At 43.9% G+C, this 16,204-nt stretch overlaps 1 protein-coding gene across 1 annotated transcript in view; it reads left to right on the top strand.

Annotated features, from left to right (window-relative positions):
* The first annotated feature begins 3,900 nt into the window (after nucleotides 1-3,900).
* The window catches only part of LOC114654474 (MOB kinase activator 3B), a 90,456-nt gene continuing 78,152 nt past the window's right edge, over nucleotides 3,901-16,204 (top strand). The window contains exon 1 of the mRNA XM_028805046.2: nucleotides 3,901-4,251. The gene's annotated coding sequence lies outside the window, so the exon portion shown is untranslated. The remainder of the gene's footprint in view (nucleotides 4,252-16,204) is intronic.

Below are 16,204 nucleotides of genomic sequence, written 5' to 3'. Positions count from 1 at the left end.
CAAAGTACAGAGACATCCTGGATGAAAACCTGCTCCAGAGCGCTCTTGACCTCAGACTGGGGCGACGGTTCATCTTTCAGCAGGACAACGACCCTAAGCACACAGCCAAGATGTCAATGGAGTGGCTTCAGGACAACTCTGTGAATGTCCTTGAGTGGCCCAGCCAGAGCCCAGACTTGAATCCGATTGAACATCTCAAGAGAGATCTTAAAATGGCTGTGCACCGACGCTTCCCATCCAACCCGATGGAGCTTGAGAGGTGCTGCAAAGAGGAATGGGCCAAACTGGCCAAGGATAGGTGTGCCAAGCTTGTGGCATCATATTCAAAAAGACTTGAGGCTGGAATTGCTGCCAAAGGGGCATCGACAAAGTATTGAGCAAAGGCTGTGAATACTTATGGACATGGGATTTCTCAGTTTTTTTATTTTTAATAAATTTGCAAAAACCTCAAGTAAACTTTTTTCATGTTGTTATTATGGGGTGTTGTGTGTAAAATTCCTGGGAAAAAAATGAATTTAATCCATTTTGGAATAAGGCTGTAACATAACAAAATGTGGAAAAAGTGATGAAGCGCTGTGAGTACTATCTGGATGCACTGTATAATAAAATATGCATCTATGATATATCATTACTGCGGTGGGTTGGCACCCTGCCCGGGATTGATTCCTGCCTTGGGCCCTGTGTTGGCTGGGATTGACTCCAGCAGACCCCCATGACCCTGTGTTCAGATTCAGCGGGTTGGAAAATGGATGGATGGATATATCATTAATTAACAAAGAAGAAATTGGTATTAGTGGGCTCCTTTCAAAAAAACGTTAGGGGGGCGCGATTAAAACTGTTATGAAAACTCGGGTCACAACTACTTAAAGGTTGAGAAACGCTGCATTACACACACACTGACCACATGGAGCTGTAAGGCAACAGTACTAACCACTGTCCCACCATGCCTCTTTCCCATTATGCCTCCCTTTACTTTCTGGAGTTATTATTATTTAATTTATTTTTTTGTAAAAAATTAGATAAAAAAATCCCTTGTTCTTGGTCTTTTGCCTTTTGTGAAAGAAATCAGCTTTTCTTACCATAGAAAGAAAAATACATATATTACACCACCAGGGGTCACTCTTTAACATCGGCTATGGACAGCGCATTACCATCCATCCATCCATCCATTTTCCAACCCGCTGAATCCGAACACAGGGTCACGGGGGTCTGCTGGAGCCAATCCCAGCCAACACAGGGCACAAGGCAGGAACCAATCCCGGGCAGGGTGCCAACCCACCGCAGTACTGAAAAACTTCCGCTTGGCAAAGTCGGGCAGGCGCAGCACGGCGCTGTTCAGGTATGAGGGAATGTGTGTGAGTGTGTATGTGTAGGGGTGCGAGTATCTGTGGGTCTGTATGAGTGAGGGTATGGGAGTGTGTGAAAGTTTGTGTGTGCGTTTGGGGCCTGAGTGTCTGCAGGTGTGTGGCAGTGTTTGTGCGTATGTATGTGCGAGTTTATGGGAGTGTGTGCTTATATGTGAGTGTGTTTGTGTGCGAGTGTATTGGGCTGTGTGTAGGTCTATGGGAGTGTTTGTAATTTTGTGTGTGTGTGTCTTCTGATGGCTTACAACCTGTCCAGAACTGGATCCTGACGTGTGCGCCATGCTACTCTTCTTGTAAAGACGCGGTCCGAGGACAGACGACCAGCTGGTGGGCACTCAGTCGTCATTCTTGCGCATCCATCCATCCAGACAGGCGCTAGCAGCACCTGGAACAAAAGAGAGGCCATATGCAGTTCACGACAATTCAAAGCTGTGTATATGGTCATTATTTTCTGGTGTAAAGACTACATTGAAATTGTTCTTTACAAGTGCCGATCAATGTGCCACACGTCACGACTGCCCCACGCCATGACCAGTGGGTATGAGTGCCTTACCTTGAAAAGGTTGTCATCCTCACCTGAACAGTTTAAAAAAAAGAACAAACTACCGTTAGAGTCATTAAAACGTGTTTGCTATATACAGAATGCAAGTATCATTATTTGCTTGGGCTTTTTTTGTAATTTTATAACTTAAAAGAATGTTGTGCCACATCCATTAAATAAGGTGGTGAATTCAGTACAACGCAATTTATTTCCGTATAGCACTGATCACCAAGAACAGACTCGGGGCACAATCCCACAACTAATACATTGACGGCTAACATACGACGTTACATACTGTACGTGACACGCTGTTTACATGACACACGCCGTAAAAGAGAATGAATCTTAGCGCCTAACATAAAGCGCGTATTCATTCAGGTGCATTTTGAGGATTTAGTCAACGCGGGTGTGTAGATATTGTCACGCAGGTGCGCTCTCCTGTGATCAGGAGCGGGTGAGAGGGGGCGCTGATGCTAACACTGTCTTCTCTTTTCCCCGTAGCACATAGTGTGTGCTTGGTGTGTGGGTATCCTGCAGTGGTCTGGCTCCCTGCCTTGGATGGTTCTATTCAATAAGGGCGCGCACAAAAAGGCGACCTTCAAAAGGGCGACCTCAATTGGGCGCGGCGAATAAAGGCGACCTTCAAAAGGGCGACCTCAATTGAGCACGGTAAATAAAGGCGTTCGTAGATAATTTAGTTGAAATGGCTCTGGAATATGTGAAGAGCAACAAAGGTGCAGATCTACTCGTAGTAGACACCTACAGAGACACTTCGGAGCGAATTAAATTAATTGTCCTTGATTATGCTGATAGACCGCATCTCGAATATCTACGTGGCATTGCACATAATCTACAGCTTCAAGTGTAACTTGCTTTCACCTTTTTATACATTCAGTCATTGCCTTAATCTAATTTTCTGTAATTTTGAAAACAACAAAATATAGAGAGCTTTAGAAATAGTTCGTTAGAAGTTCATGCATTAATTAATTGGATGTTTTAATATTCTTGCTTTCACCTTTTTATACGTTCAATCATTGCCTTTATCTAATACATTTTCTGTAATAATTTTGTTGCGTTTGCCTTTATTCGGCGCTCAATTGAGGTCGCCCTTTTGAAGATCGCTTTTATTTATGTGCGCTTTTATTCGCCGTGCCCAATTGAGGTCGCCCTTTTGAAGGTCGCCTTTTTGTGCGTGCCCTTATTGAAGGATACCCGTTGGGTTTGTCCCTGCCTTGCACCCTGTGTCGGCTGGGATTGGCTCCAGCTGACACCCGTGACCCTGTGTTAGGATATAGCAGGTTGGAAAATGACTGACTGACGTAATAGCCACTCAAGTATGGAGTCCAAGCCCCGCCCACTGCACCCCGGAAGGCACCGCACCTTCTCTCACCGACGCCATAAAACTGAGCCACTTCGAAAGCTGCCTTCTGAAACTGACCTGGCGGTCAAGGAGGGCTGAACTTCGAACTCTTGCTAACTTCTTGTTTTGTTTTGTGGGTCCAAATGGCCGTCTTTTAGTTCAAAGTAAAAGGAGTAACCCAAACTATTCATAGTTTATTAATCGAACTGCAGGAACCCATCTCCAAGTATTCATCCCAGTCTTGTTACTACTGTATACGTATACTACTTGGTTTGGGGTGGCGCAGTGAGGAGACCGGGGTCCTTACAAGGGGTATACGTCTTTCCCCCTTATCCGTTTGGGCTTCCTCTGTGTACTCCAGTTTCCCGCAACTATCCAAAGACACTCATGTTTGGTGAATTAGCGACACTAAATTGTCCCGGATGTGCGAATTCATCCTGTGATGGACTGGTGCCTTGTCCAGGGTTTGTTTCTGTCTTGTGCCCTATGGTCGTTATGATAGGCTCCAGCCCCTCACGATCCTAGTCTGGATTAATCAATGGCATTACTATTTGGTTTGCATGAGGGGCTTCAGATGTCAATGAGCCTATGTACTCGTTATTTATTTATTTTCAAAGCCGCGTACACAACACGATGGAATAGGAAATCGTAGATTTACACATTAAAACAAAACGGCCATTAGACCTGTTCGGACGCCCCGGAGAGGTTAAGCAGCACTTCGCTGTTATTTCAAACCCTAAGTTTACAGTTGCATTCCCAGACATGGCCACTAGGTGTCTCGATTTTGCGGGACGCTTTCTCCCGAGAGTTGCGCGCGTGTGTTTTGCTTTCCCAGACACAAGTTGTTGTTTCTTTGTAGTTCACTCGAGCGCGGGCTGCGCCGCTGTGGGATTTAAAACCTCAGCAGATCGTAGCCGCGGAGCATCCCGCACTGATGTGTGGATTCACGCCATCTCCGCTTCGGTGTGTTTTTACAGTGCACGCGGGTAAGTTTCTTACTTACTTTCTTCTATTTTTTAAATCTTGATGCGCGGTGGCACCAAGAGTATCCCTAAACTAGTGCCTATCCTACCAGAGGAAAGAAAGACGCAGCTGACAGGGCGGCGCAGGGCTGGCTGTCGTAGTTCTCGTGTCTCCTTTTCCCTGGGTGCGGGATGGTGGCCCCGTTGTGGGGGTCCAAGCGTTACGATGTCAGCACCTGGCTGTTTGTTTGAGTCCAGTGAGCCCCTTTCTGTCGCGCACGTTTAATTAGTAACTACTCTGTTCATATGGATCTCTCAAAAATTACGTAGCGGCTCAGTTCTTGGACACGTGTGGGGCAGCCTGGTTACACAGTCGCCTGATCGGTGCTGTCCTCCCAGAGATTGTTGGTTAATTTGTGCCATCATGAATGTCGTTTGATTTACCGAAATCGAGAGCTCACACACGGGATAAGGCAGGCAATCAAGCGCTCGCGGAATGGCTGCTAGTGAATCAAAAGCGAGGAGACTTCTGCCGTTTAGAAGTGAAAGTAAACGAAGTTAAGCACAGCTGTGGAGCTTGCCGTGACTGGACAGGGCTGGACTCGCACTTCACGGCGATCGCATTCTGCCTCTCCCGTGGCGTAGGTGTGGACGAGTGTACCAAGCGGCGGAATGGCGTCCCGTCCCGGGCGGCACTTGCTGGGACCTGTCTGGCGATTCTGTACCGGTCAAAGCGGCCGGATGGATGGGCTGGCGTGACCTAACCGATCATCTGTTATTGTTATTATATCATTATTATTATTACGAGATGCCGTGATGTTTACTCAGTTCGCTTCCCGCTGTTATTGCACGAATCCCGAGTTCGAGGAGCCCAGCGCGACCCCCACCTACCACGGCGCCTGATTTCGTAACAAGGGCGGTCACGTGCGTCGCCCCCCGACACTTTGAATTGCTCGCGTCTGCAAAAAGATTTACAGGAGATTACGGAGCGTCGGTGGGAGCGGAGCAGACTGCTGTGACGACATCAGGGACACTTTAGGACTGCGGGATGAGGGGGCGGCTGGCTTTAAGGGTCCAGGAAAACTCGCAGATTCGGGAAGAGGAGTCGGGACTGAAAATCGAGTTAGTCGGTGGCTTCTTAACCGCCATGGAGGTCCTGTCAGTAGTTGATGGACCAGCGATGTAAAACAATCCATCTGTCTGTTGTATAGCGCCTTTCATATCTATCTATCTATCTATCTATCTATCTATCTATCTATCTATCTATCTATCTATTATATAGTGCCTTTCATACCTATCTATTATATAGTGCCTTTCATATCTATCTAAATTTAGTGCCTTTCATATCTATCTATCTATCTATCTATCTATCTATTATATAGTGCCTTTCATACCTATCTATTATATAGTGCCTTTCATATCTAAATTTAGTGCCTTTCATATCTATCTATCTATCTATCTATCTATCTATCTATCTATCTATCTATCTATTATATAGTGCCTTTCATACCTATCTATTATATAGTGCCTTTCATATCTATCTAAATTTAGTGCCTTTCATATCTATCTATCTATCTATCTATCTATCTATCTATCTATCTATCTATTATATAGTGCCTTTCATACCTATCTATTATATAGTGCCTTTCATATCTATCTAAATTTAGTGCCTTTCATATCTATCTATCTATCTATCTATCTATCTATCTATCTATCTATCTATCTATCTATTATATAGTGCCTTTCATACCTATCTATTATATAGTGCCTTTCATATCTATCTAAATTTAGTGCCTTTCATATCTATCTATCTATCTATCTATTATATAGTGCCTTTCATACATATCTGTCTAGATTATATAGTGCCTTTCATACCTATCTATCTAGATTATATAGTGCCTTTCATATCTATCTATCTATCTATCTATCTATCTATCTATTATATAGTGCCTTTCATACATATCTATCTAGATTATATAGTGCCTTTCATACCTATCTATCTAGATTATATAGTGCCTTTCATATCTATCTATCTATCTATCTATCTATCTATCTATCTATCTATTATATAGTGCCTTTCATACATATCTATCTAGATTATATAGTGCCTTTCATACCTATCTATCTAGATTATATAGTGCCTTTCATATCTATCTATCTATTATATAGTGCCTTTCATACATATCTATCTAGATTATTTAGTGCCTTTCATATCTATCTATCTATCTATCTATCTATCTATTATATAGTGCCTTTCATACCTATCTATTATATAGTGCCTTTCATATCTATCTAAATTTAGTGCCTTTCATATCTATCTATCTATCTATCTATATCTATCTATCTATCTATCTATCTATCTATTATATAGTGCCTTTCATACATATCTGTCTAGATTATATAGTGCCTTTCATACCTATCTATCTAGATTATATAGTGCCTTTCATATCTATCTATCTATCTATCTATCTATCTATCTATCTATCTATCTATCTATTATATAGTGCCTTTCATACATATCTATCTAGATTATATAGTGCCTTACATATCTATCTATCTATCTATCTATCTATCTATCTATCTATCTATCTATCTATCTATCTATCTATCTATCTATCTATCTATCTATCTATCTATCTATCTATCTATCCCATATGATATTTTACTAAGAGTCTACTATAGTTTAGAGTCCCCTGGCTCATCCTGGTTGCATCTGGTACAGAGCAGGAGCCCACCCTGGACATGATACACTTTTCTGTCCTCTGCTTGCCTGTCCTGCACATTGTTAAAATGCGGAAAGAAAGCTGAATTCTCGGGGGTACACCCTCCCAAACATGGGGTCTGTGGTCTGGTCGGTGTGTTTTCAGCCCCTCCTAAATCCATGTTAAGAAGCTGACAGCTGGTCAGTGCAGGTTGGGTTTGTGAGTGTGTGTGTTGGGGGGTCAGGGCGGTGGGTTCAGTTGTGGGTTTCGGCTGGTCATGAGGTGGTAGTTGCGATGCCATTCTATTCGTGTTGAAATTCCTTTTATTGGTTGGCTGATGTGTCGCGTACGTTGGTGTAGGGTCTCCTCTGTGAGTTCAGACTTGGAGACCCTCAGTCAAGTAATGAGATTGAGGGGCAGCAGGAATGAGAATCCAAAGAGCCTGAGCTCAGGCTTTCAAAGGAGCGCCCAGTGAACAAAGGCTGGAGGGGCAGAGGGGGTCACTCGAGAATTCTGTGCAGGCAAAGACATTCATTACAATTTGTCTCAGGGCTGTGGGGGTGATTGGCAAATAGCATCTGTCTGCCTGTCATTCCATTCAACGAGACCCCAGTTGTGTCAGCGTTGTGCTTCTCAGCCCAAGTCACCCCAGTGATCCTGAAGAGGATAAGCAGATTATAAAACGGCTGGACGAGGAGCCGGGGAGGCCACTCTATTGAAAACAGACACTTGTGGCTCTTTCTCTTTGCTTTTCTTTTTTGTTGCTCTGAGGCTTTGCTGTTTAAATTCAAGAGGTGGAAGTGCAGCCATCAAGCGCCTTTTATGTGAGACTGAATGTGTTTGGTTTGCAATTCCCACAAGAGAGCCATCAAAACCAAGACAGCTGTCTGTCCACACTGCAAAAAGGCATCTGGGACCCCCGCCACTTTCCACTCTCTTAGCTCACTTGGCCAGGCCTCTCCGTTGAGACTGAAGCAAATGAAACCAGTTTATAGCACCCTGCCACCCACTGGTGACCTAACTGGTAACATACTGTATGTAGGGCAGGGGCCGTGTCTGAGTCAATTATGAAGTGCTGTCTGTCAGTCTGTCCATCTGTGTTATATAGCGCCTTTCATATCAACAACAACATTTATTTCTACGTTTTCATACAAATGATGAAGAAAGAAAAAAGAAAAATCTAAAAATAAAATTAGGCAATGCTAAGTAACAAAAAATAAAATAACGTCCGATGGCCAGGGAGGACAGAAAAACACAACAACAAAAAAAAACAACCCAGAGGGCTGGAGAAAAAAAAAATGTGCAGGGGTACCAAGGCCACAAGACCACCCAGCCCCCACTGGGCAAAGAAAGAAAAAAGAAAAATATAAAAATAAGATTAGGCAAAGGGCGGCACGGTGGTGCAGTGGGTAGCGCTGCTGCCTCACAGTTAGGAGATCCGGGTTCGCTTCCCGCGTCCACCCTGCATGGAGTTTGCATGTTCTCCCCGTGTCTGCGTTGGTTTCCTCCCACAGTCCAAAGACATGCAGGTTAGGTGGACTGGTGATTCTAAATTGGCCCTAGTGTGTGCTTGGTGTGTGTGTGTGTGTCCTGCGGTGGGTTGGCACCCTGCCCGGGATTGGTTCCTGCCTTGTGCCCTGTGTTGGCTGGGATTGGCTCCAGCAGACCCCCATGACCCTGTGTTTGGATTCAGCGGGTTGGAAAATGGATGGATGGATTAGGCAATACTAAGTAACAATGTATAAAGTAAGTAATATATCAAGATATTTACCTTTTATAATATAGTGCCTTCCATGTCTTGATGTTACATATCTACTGTATGTATCTACCTGTTATTTTATATGTTGAGATTATATCTGTATGGCTATTATATAACATAATTCTTATGTGTCAGCCTGTGTCTATCGCATAGTGCCTTGCGTATCTATTTATCCATCCATACCCCAGTGATTTTCACTCCTAGATATGTATGAATTTATCTAGGCATCTTTCTCTTATATCACACCTTTCATATATACAGTTAGGTCCCTAAATATTTGGACAGAGACAACTTTTTTTTCTCATTTTGGTTCTGTACATTAACACAATGAATTTGAAATGAAACAACTCCGATGCAGTTGAAGTGCAGACTTTCAGCTTTAATTCAGTGGGGTGAACAAAACGATTGCATAAAAATGTGAGGCAACTAAAGCATTTTTTGAACACAATCCCTTCATTTCAGGGGCTGAAAAGTAATTGGACAAATTAAATAACTGGAAATCAAATGTTCATTTCTAATACTTGGTTGAAAACCCTTTGGTGGCAATGACAGCCTGAAGTCTTGAACTCCTGGACATCACCAGATGTTGGGTTTCCTCCTTTTTAATGCTCTGCCAGGCCTTTACTGCAGCGGCTTTCAGTTGCTGTTTGTTACTTTAAATTAACAACCATTTTTAATAAATTTGCAAAAACCTCAAGTAAACTTTTTTCACGTTGTCATTATGGGGTGTTGTGTGTAGAATTCTGAGGAAAAAAATGAATTGAATCCATTTTGGAATAAGGCTGTAACATAACAAAATGTGGAAAAAGTGATGTGCTGTGAATACTTTCCGGATGCACTGTACATGTTAATACCGTTGGCTGTAGTGAAATAAGGAGTCAAGCTGCTTCTCTGTTTAATTCCTCGTCCCAGTGCTGCATTAAGGCAGATTTGGACACGCGTCACCAAGTCATTCAGGTGACAAGTGTTTCCTGCGCAGCCCTCATTGCCCTTCAAGTGCGAGTGAGTGAGACGGACTGCGAGTGTTTAAAGGTCAGTTTGTTATTTGGGTGGGTGGCTATAGATTGATTAACACCCTCTTTTTTGGTCTGACTTTTAGTCTCGTTTTAAATGGCCCTGGTGGCTGGGAAACTGCCTGCTGTGATCTTCTGGTTTGCACCGACTGGAAGATGGCCTGTTTACTTTAAATTGCTGGTTGTCATTTGGTTGCTGTCTCTTTTCTATCTTTTAAATTTTTTCCTCACCAGGCAGGGCCCTTAGGAGGACAGACACCCTTATCAGTGACAGACTTTACAGCCCACCTTAAAAATAACGGGCCGGGCTGGGCAGACACTTTGAGTTACAGCTTTTACTGACTCTTGCACAGACCACAGCCAGCCTTTACATTGCCTGGCTGATAGAGTGCTGCTCAGATGGTCATCCTTCCAGAAGGTTCTCCCATCTCAGCAGAGGACCTCTGAACGCTCTCATAAAGTAACAGTTGGGTCCTTGTTACAAGGTCCTTCTTGCTCGATTACTCAATTTAGCTTGATGGTCCACTTTAGAACGAGTCCTGGTGGTCTCAAATTCTCGAGCCCTTGTGCTCCTGGGAACACTCACAGCTTTAGAAATAGTTGGATCCCCTTGCCCTTGCCCACAATTTGCTCACATTGAGTTCTTTGGACGTCATGGCTCGCACGCAATGTGAATTCTGGGACCTTCTATCCACAGGTACACGTGTGCCTTTCTGAATGACGTCCGGTCAATTCAGTTTGCCAGTGGTGGACTCCAATCAAGTTCTAGAAACATCTCCAGGAGAATCAAAGCAAGCAGGAGGCACCTTGGAGGGTCTGAATACTTCTTGCAGACCTTTTCTGTAGAGGTGTTGTCACTTTGTCATTATTCGTTACTGAGTTTGGACCGATGAATGAAAATATCAAGCGTATCCGTTTCAAATGAAATCGGCAACACAATAAAGAGGGCAGAAAGTGAAGAGGCTCTGAAGTCGGTGCCATCTGAAGCAGCCCTCACCTGTCTGAGCGGAGTAATAGCGGACCATCTAAAAACACTCCTTTGTGTAATTAAAGGCCTCCGCTAACCCTCGGCTCGTGATTCATAACAATCATTTTCTTCTGCCTTCAGAAGTTTTGGGATTATTTTTAAAATCCAGGGTGCCGCAAGTTTAGTTTTGAAGAACTGTTGCATAAACAACTTCATAAGGAAAAGCCTTGATACGAACAGGCCATTAAACTCAGCAGAGTTCACAAAGATCTAAACGTTCCCAGAGTACAAGTCAAGTCAAGTCACCTTATCGTCACATCACATCACACGAATGCACGGGGGAGAGAAAAGTTGTGCGCAATGTCTGCAGCAGCAGCGTACTAGTAACTTGAGTGCAAATTTACACAACTGAGTATACAATGCAGGTGCCAGGGAGCAAGGACAGGCATCCTGGCAGGGATAAATGATGGATTCTTTCCCACCCAGGAGGCCATAATGGATGGTACCGGGTGAATGGGCCTACCAGGAGCACACAGCAGGTGGGGCTCCAAGTTGTGCAGAAATCAGGGCAATCCTGCCCCAGTAGTGCCCCCTTGCAGTACCCAAAGACCCCGAAAGGGCTGCATTTCTGGACTCTATCTCCCATGTCACCCTGTGGGTGTCCTAATCAGCTTCAGCCCTGAGGAGCACTGCCACCTGTCGTTAAGGCTTTATAGGTTAAAAGAAGGATTTTGAAATCAATCAGCTCTATACTTAACCGGGAGCCAGTGTAAGGACTTGAGGACAGGGGTTATGAGTTTGTACTTTTTAGTTCTTGTAATAATTCTTGCACTAGCATTTTGAATTTACTGAAAGCTGTATAAAGAACAATTTGAACAACCAGTGAACACCGCATTGCAGTAGTTGACATTACTAGAGATAAATAAATGAATTAATTTCTCAGCATCCTGCATATTTAGAAAACACCTTAACTTTCCAACATCTTTCTACTATAATAAAAAAATCCTGGGACAAGACGAGAGTTTTTAGCCTGGGATGAGAAGCAACATTTTCAGAGAGATACTTTCACGTCCTATGAAATGAGACTTTGTGTCAAGAGACTTAACCAGGCCTGGAGCTGGAAATAAAAGACAAAGAGTAGATAACAAAGTAGAATGTCGTAAAAAAATTCAAAAACGTTGGCGCGATACACATGCAGAGCAGGTTAGAGATAATGGAAGTACTAAAATTCAAAAGTCTCAAAAAAAATCATAGTAAAGATCGCATTAGCGCAAAGAAATGGAAATTATTACTCAATGAAATAATGGAACAGCGAAAAGAGATCGAATATATTGTTCTGATTTAAACTTTAAGTCAGAGACTTGTAGATCGTCTAATTCATGTTGCCATCAGGGAAAAGAAGAGGCGTATCTGTGAGAATTAAAAGATTTGTTGTTTGGTGAAAGTGAAATCCACGTACGCGAGCGGCAGAGACGTGAAGTGGCTGGCACGAAGCTAATGCCGAGGGGTGGGGGGATGTGAGCGAAGTGAGCAGGGGGCTAAGCCCCCTAGTTTTTAAGATGAAAAAATCGGGAGTGGTCTCCCCTCGACTTTTTCGTATACTCAGATATGAGGATGGATATTTGAGGAGTAAACCGTAAGACAATGATTATAGTTTTATATTCTGAACATTAAAGTACCATCAACAACAAATCAAAACAAATGAATAAAATATTGAACAATTATTATAAAAGTAAAGTTGAATAAAGCAGACTCTGTAGCTGCATGAATAAAAAAAGTACCACTTCCGGTTAGCGGAAATAGCCCAAACGTTGATAGAAATCTTCGTTTTGTACCTAATACTTGTATGCAAAATGTGGTTGACCTCAGTGAATGCGTACTCAAGTTATCGTTAGCGCTTTGAGTACTGAGAAAAGCACTATATAAATGTAATGAATTATTATTGTGTTGTGACATGCGAGTCTCTGTCCCCAAACACGAGGCTGGGTCTCAGTATTTTAGTGAAACCAACTTTATTTAGTTTGAAACAGGAACAGCACGGTTATTTATTGTAGCAGGGTCATGGCCAGTTTGATGGCCAAGTCATCCCATTCCCTGCATCTCCCATCGATGGCAGGTGCTCATAACATGACCGCGATCTTTTTGGATTTCTTTTTGCGGCAAGCCACCACAGTGGTGGGAGCCTGCAGTTGTCCCGGCTTATCGACAGTCTTATCTTCCATAGACGCGGCGATCGCACTTTGGGATGCTCTTCGGCATGTTGTCCCATTGGGGGGAGCCCCAAAAGAGTTTAGAAACTTTACAGTGTTTACATACACTGGGGTATGGGGGGGGGGGGGGGAAATGTTAACATTATACAAAGATATTGTCTGTCTGTATACCTGCATTGTTATCACTCTTTAATATTGTTTTTTTGTATCAGTATGCTGCTGCTGAGTATGTGAATTTCCCGTTGGGATTAATAAAGTAGATAGATAGATAGATCAAGATGTCTCTCTTTCTCCCCTTCTTTCCCGGTTTTTAAGTTTTCAACACCAACCGCCCTGACCGAGTTATGACCTCTCCCTTAAAGGGCAATTTGTTGCGTAACTCTCTAGAGTTCTCGTGATTTGTTCGCTCAGAGTCCAAGTTCTGCTATCTTTAGACAGAGTTTGTTCAGGTGAGAACAAGTTTCCTCCATGACTCCCGATCTTGCGCTTCTCGCTCGATTTCAGCTGGAGACAGTTTAAGATCGTCATCGATGATATTGGCGATGTGCTCCACCATCGTTGTTATTGCATGACCCACTTAAGGCATTTCAAACCTCTCAGATGGTTCATATAGGGCGTACAGTGATCCCTCCTCGATCGCGGGGGTTGTGTTCCAGAACCCCCCCACAAAAGGTGAAAATCCACGAAGCAGAAACCATACGTTTATATGGTTTATTTTTATATTGTCATGCTTGGGTCACAGATTTGCACAGAAACACAGTAGGTTGTAGAGAGACAGGAACTTTATTCAAAGACTGCAAACAAACTTTTGTCTCTTTTCCATCCATCCATCCATTTTCCAACCCGCTGAATCCGAACACAGGGTCACGGGGGTCTGCTGGAGCCAATCCCAGCCAACACAGGGCACAAGGCAGGAACCAATCCCGGGCAGGGTGCCAACCCACCGCAGGGCACACACAAACACACCCACACACCAAGCACACACTAGGGCCAATTTAGAATTGCCAATCCACCCATGGACTGTGGGAGGAAACCGGAGCGCCTGGAGGAAACCCACGCAGACACGGGGAGAACATGCAAACTCCACGCAGGGAGGACCTGAGAAGCGAACCGGGGTCTCCTAACTGCGAGGCAGCAGCGCTACCACTGTGCCACCCTTTGTCTCTTTTTCAAAAGTTTAAATTGTGCTCCTTGACAAGACAGAGATGACAGTTCCAGCTCACAATTAAAAGAATGCAGATATATCTTCCTCTTCAAAGGAGTGCGCGACAGGAGCAGAGAATGTCAGAGAGAGAGAGAAAAGCAATCAAAAACTGATAGGTGCCGTTCAATCTTTTAAGTATGCGAAGCACCCTGCGGGAAGCATATCGCGTGACAAAGTAGCCGCAAGGAAGGGAGCAATGTGAAGGTATTCTTTCAGCGTTTTTTTAGAGGAGCGTCCATATCCTCTAGGGGTGCGAACAGCCCCCCTGCTCACAATATATTTGAGGAGTTTAATTTAATACGTAATACGCGCTCTGATTGGGTAGCTTCTCAGCCATCTGCCAATAGCGTCCCTTGTATGAAATCAACTGGGCAAACCAACTGAGGAAGCATGTTCCAGAAATTAAAAGACCCATTGTCCACTGAAACCCACGAACCAGCGAAAAATCCGCGATATATATTTAAATATGCTTACATATAAGAGTGAAGCCGCGAAAGTCGAAGCGCGATATAGCGAGGGATTACTGTACTTTCTTATCGGTTCTTCAGGGTTTCATCAGAGCATGTGGCCTATCCATATGAGTTGCCTCTTAACGACGAGTTCCGATACCAGTTTTAGTTTTAGACGACTGTAGATTTCAGTGTTTTTGAGATGTGGTCAGTATGCTTTATTTTCAGTACGATTCTGTAGCAATTTGTTGCGTAACTCTCTAGAGTTCTCGTAATTTTTCGATCAGAGTCCGAGTTTTGCCAACCATGCAGAAGAATGCTCAGGCACGAGGCATTAAATATACGGATCATGACTTGAGTTGGTAAGTTGGCTTTCCAGGTACTTTGTACCGCTGCCCCGGGAGAACAACTAAACCCCGGGTTACAGCACGATTAGAAAACTGGTAGTGTAAAGCAGTTCAATATCTAAAATCTATCGGCAACGTGACCAACACTTGTCCTTTTATTGACCCCCCACCACCAGTCCCAGCTTAGCATTAACAACAAGCCATATCTTAGTACATAATTTGCCAGTCTCCTCACTCACTCACGTCCATGCGAAGCCGAATGCGCAGTCACCTTCTGCGCAGCTGCCCGAAAAACCTTACGAGACCGACATCGCGGCAGGTGGCGGATTTACGGCCGCAAAAATTCAAAGAGAAAGGTGACTTCGATTAAAGCTCTAGAGGCCTGAAAGGCGATTTCGACTACAGCTCAAGGCCTAATTACACATTCATTCAATACACCTATATCAGGTTTGTGGTGCTTATACTTATTATATATTATATTATTCCACTCGTGCCCGTTTCATCTTACGTTGTCGAAACGGGCTCTTTGTCTAGTCACAAAATAAAGAAGAAGCAAAAGAATAACACATATGTTATTTTACATATGAAAAAAACAAACAAGGGCGGCACGGTGGCGCAGTGGGTAGTGCTGCTGCCTCGCAATTGGGTGACCTGGGGACCTGGGTTTGCTTCCTGGGTCCTCCCTGCGTGGAGTTTGCATGTTCTCCCCGTGTCTGCGTGGGTTTCCTCCCACAGTCCAAAGACATGCAAGTTAGGTGGATTGGCGATTCTAAATTGGCCCTAGTGTGTGCTTGGTGTGTGGGTGTGTTTGTGTGTGTCCTGCGGTGGGCTGGCACCCTGCCCGGGATTGGTTCCTGCCTTGTGCCCTGTGTTGGCTGGGATTGGCTCCAGCAGACCCCCGTGACCCTGTGTTCGGATTCAGCGGGTTGGAAAATGGATGGATGGATGGAAAAAACAAACAAACAAATACATAGCAATCGAAAATCTCCCTTCCTGGTTTAAGTGCGCGATGTTCATAAATAAGAGAAACCAGTTTGTCCAAATGGGTTTACTGTTCTTATTGTTCAGGGCAAAAACCCTACTAGAATACGCTGGCCGTCGAGCCGATAACAACAAAGTTTAATCCTACCGTTCCAAGTATTCGTTAGCGAAATCAAAGAAAAAAAGTCCGTCTTCACGAGACGTGTCTCCCTTGTGTCGCCGAGTCTTCAAATAAGAACTTGTTCGAGCAGATACTTTACTTGGCGCTACCTCGTCTCTTCTCTTTGCTCCACCACAAGATGTCTCTCTTTCTCTCCTTCTTTTCCGGTTTTTAAGTTTTCAACA

This window comes from Erpetoichthys calabaricus, chromosome 7, assembly GCF_900747795.2.
Source record: "Erpetoichthys calabaricus chromosome 7, fErpCal1.3, whole genome shotgun sequence".
Taxonomy (NCBI): Eukaryota; Metazoa; Chordata; class Cladistia; order Polypteriformes; family Polypteridae; genus Erpetoichthys; species Erpetoichthys calabaricus.
The sequence above is the reverse complement of the archived record's forward strand: the minus strand, read 5'-3'. Positions and strand labels throughout refer to the sequence as shown.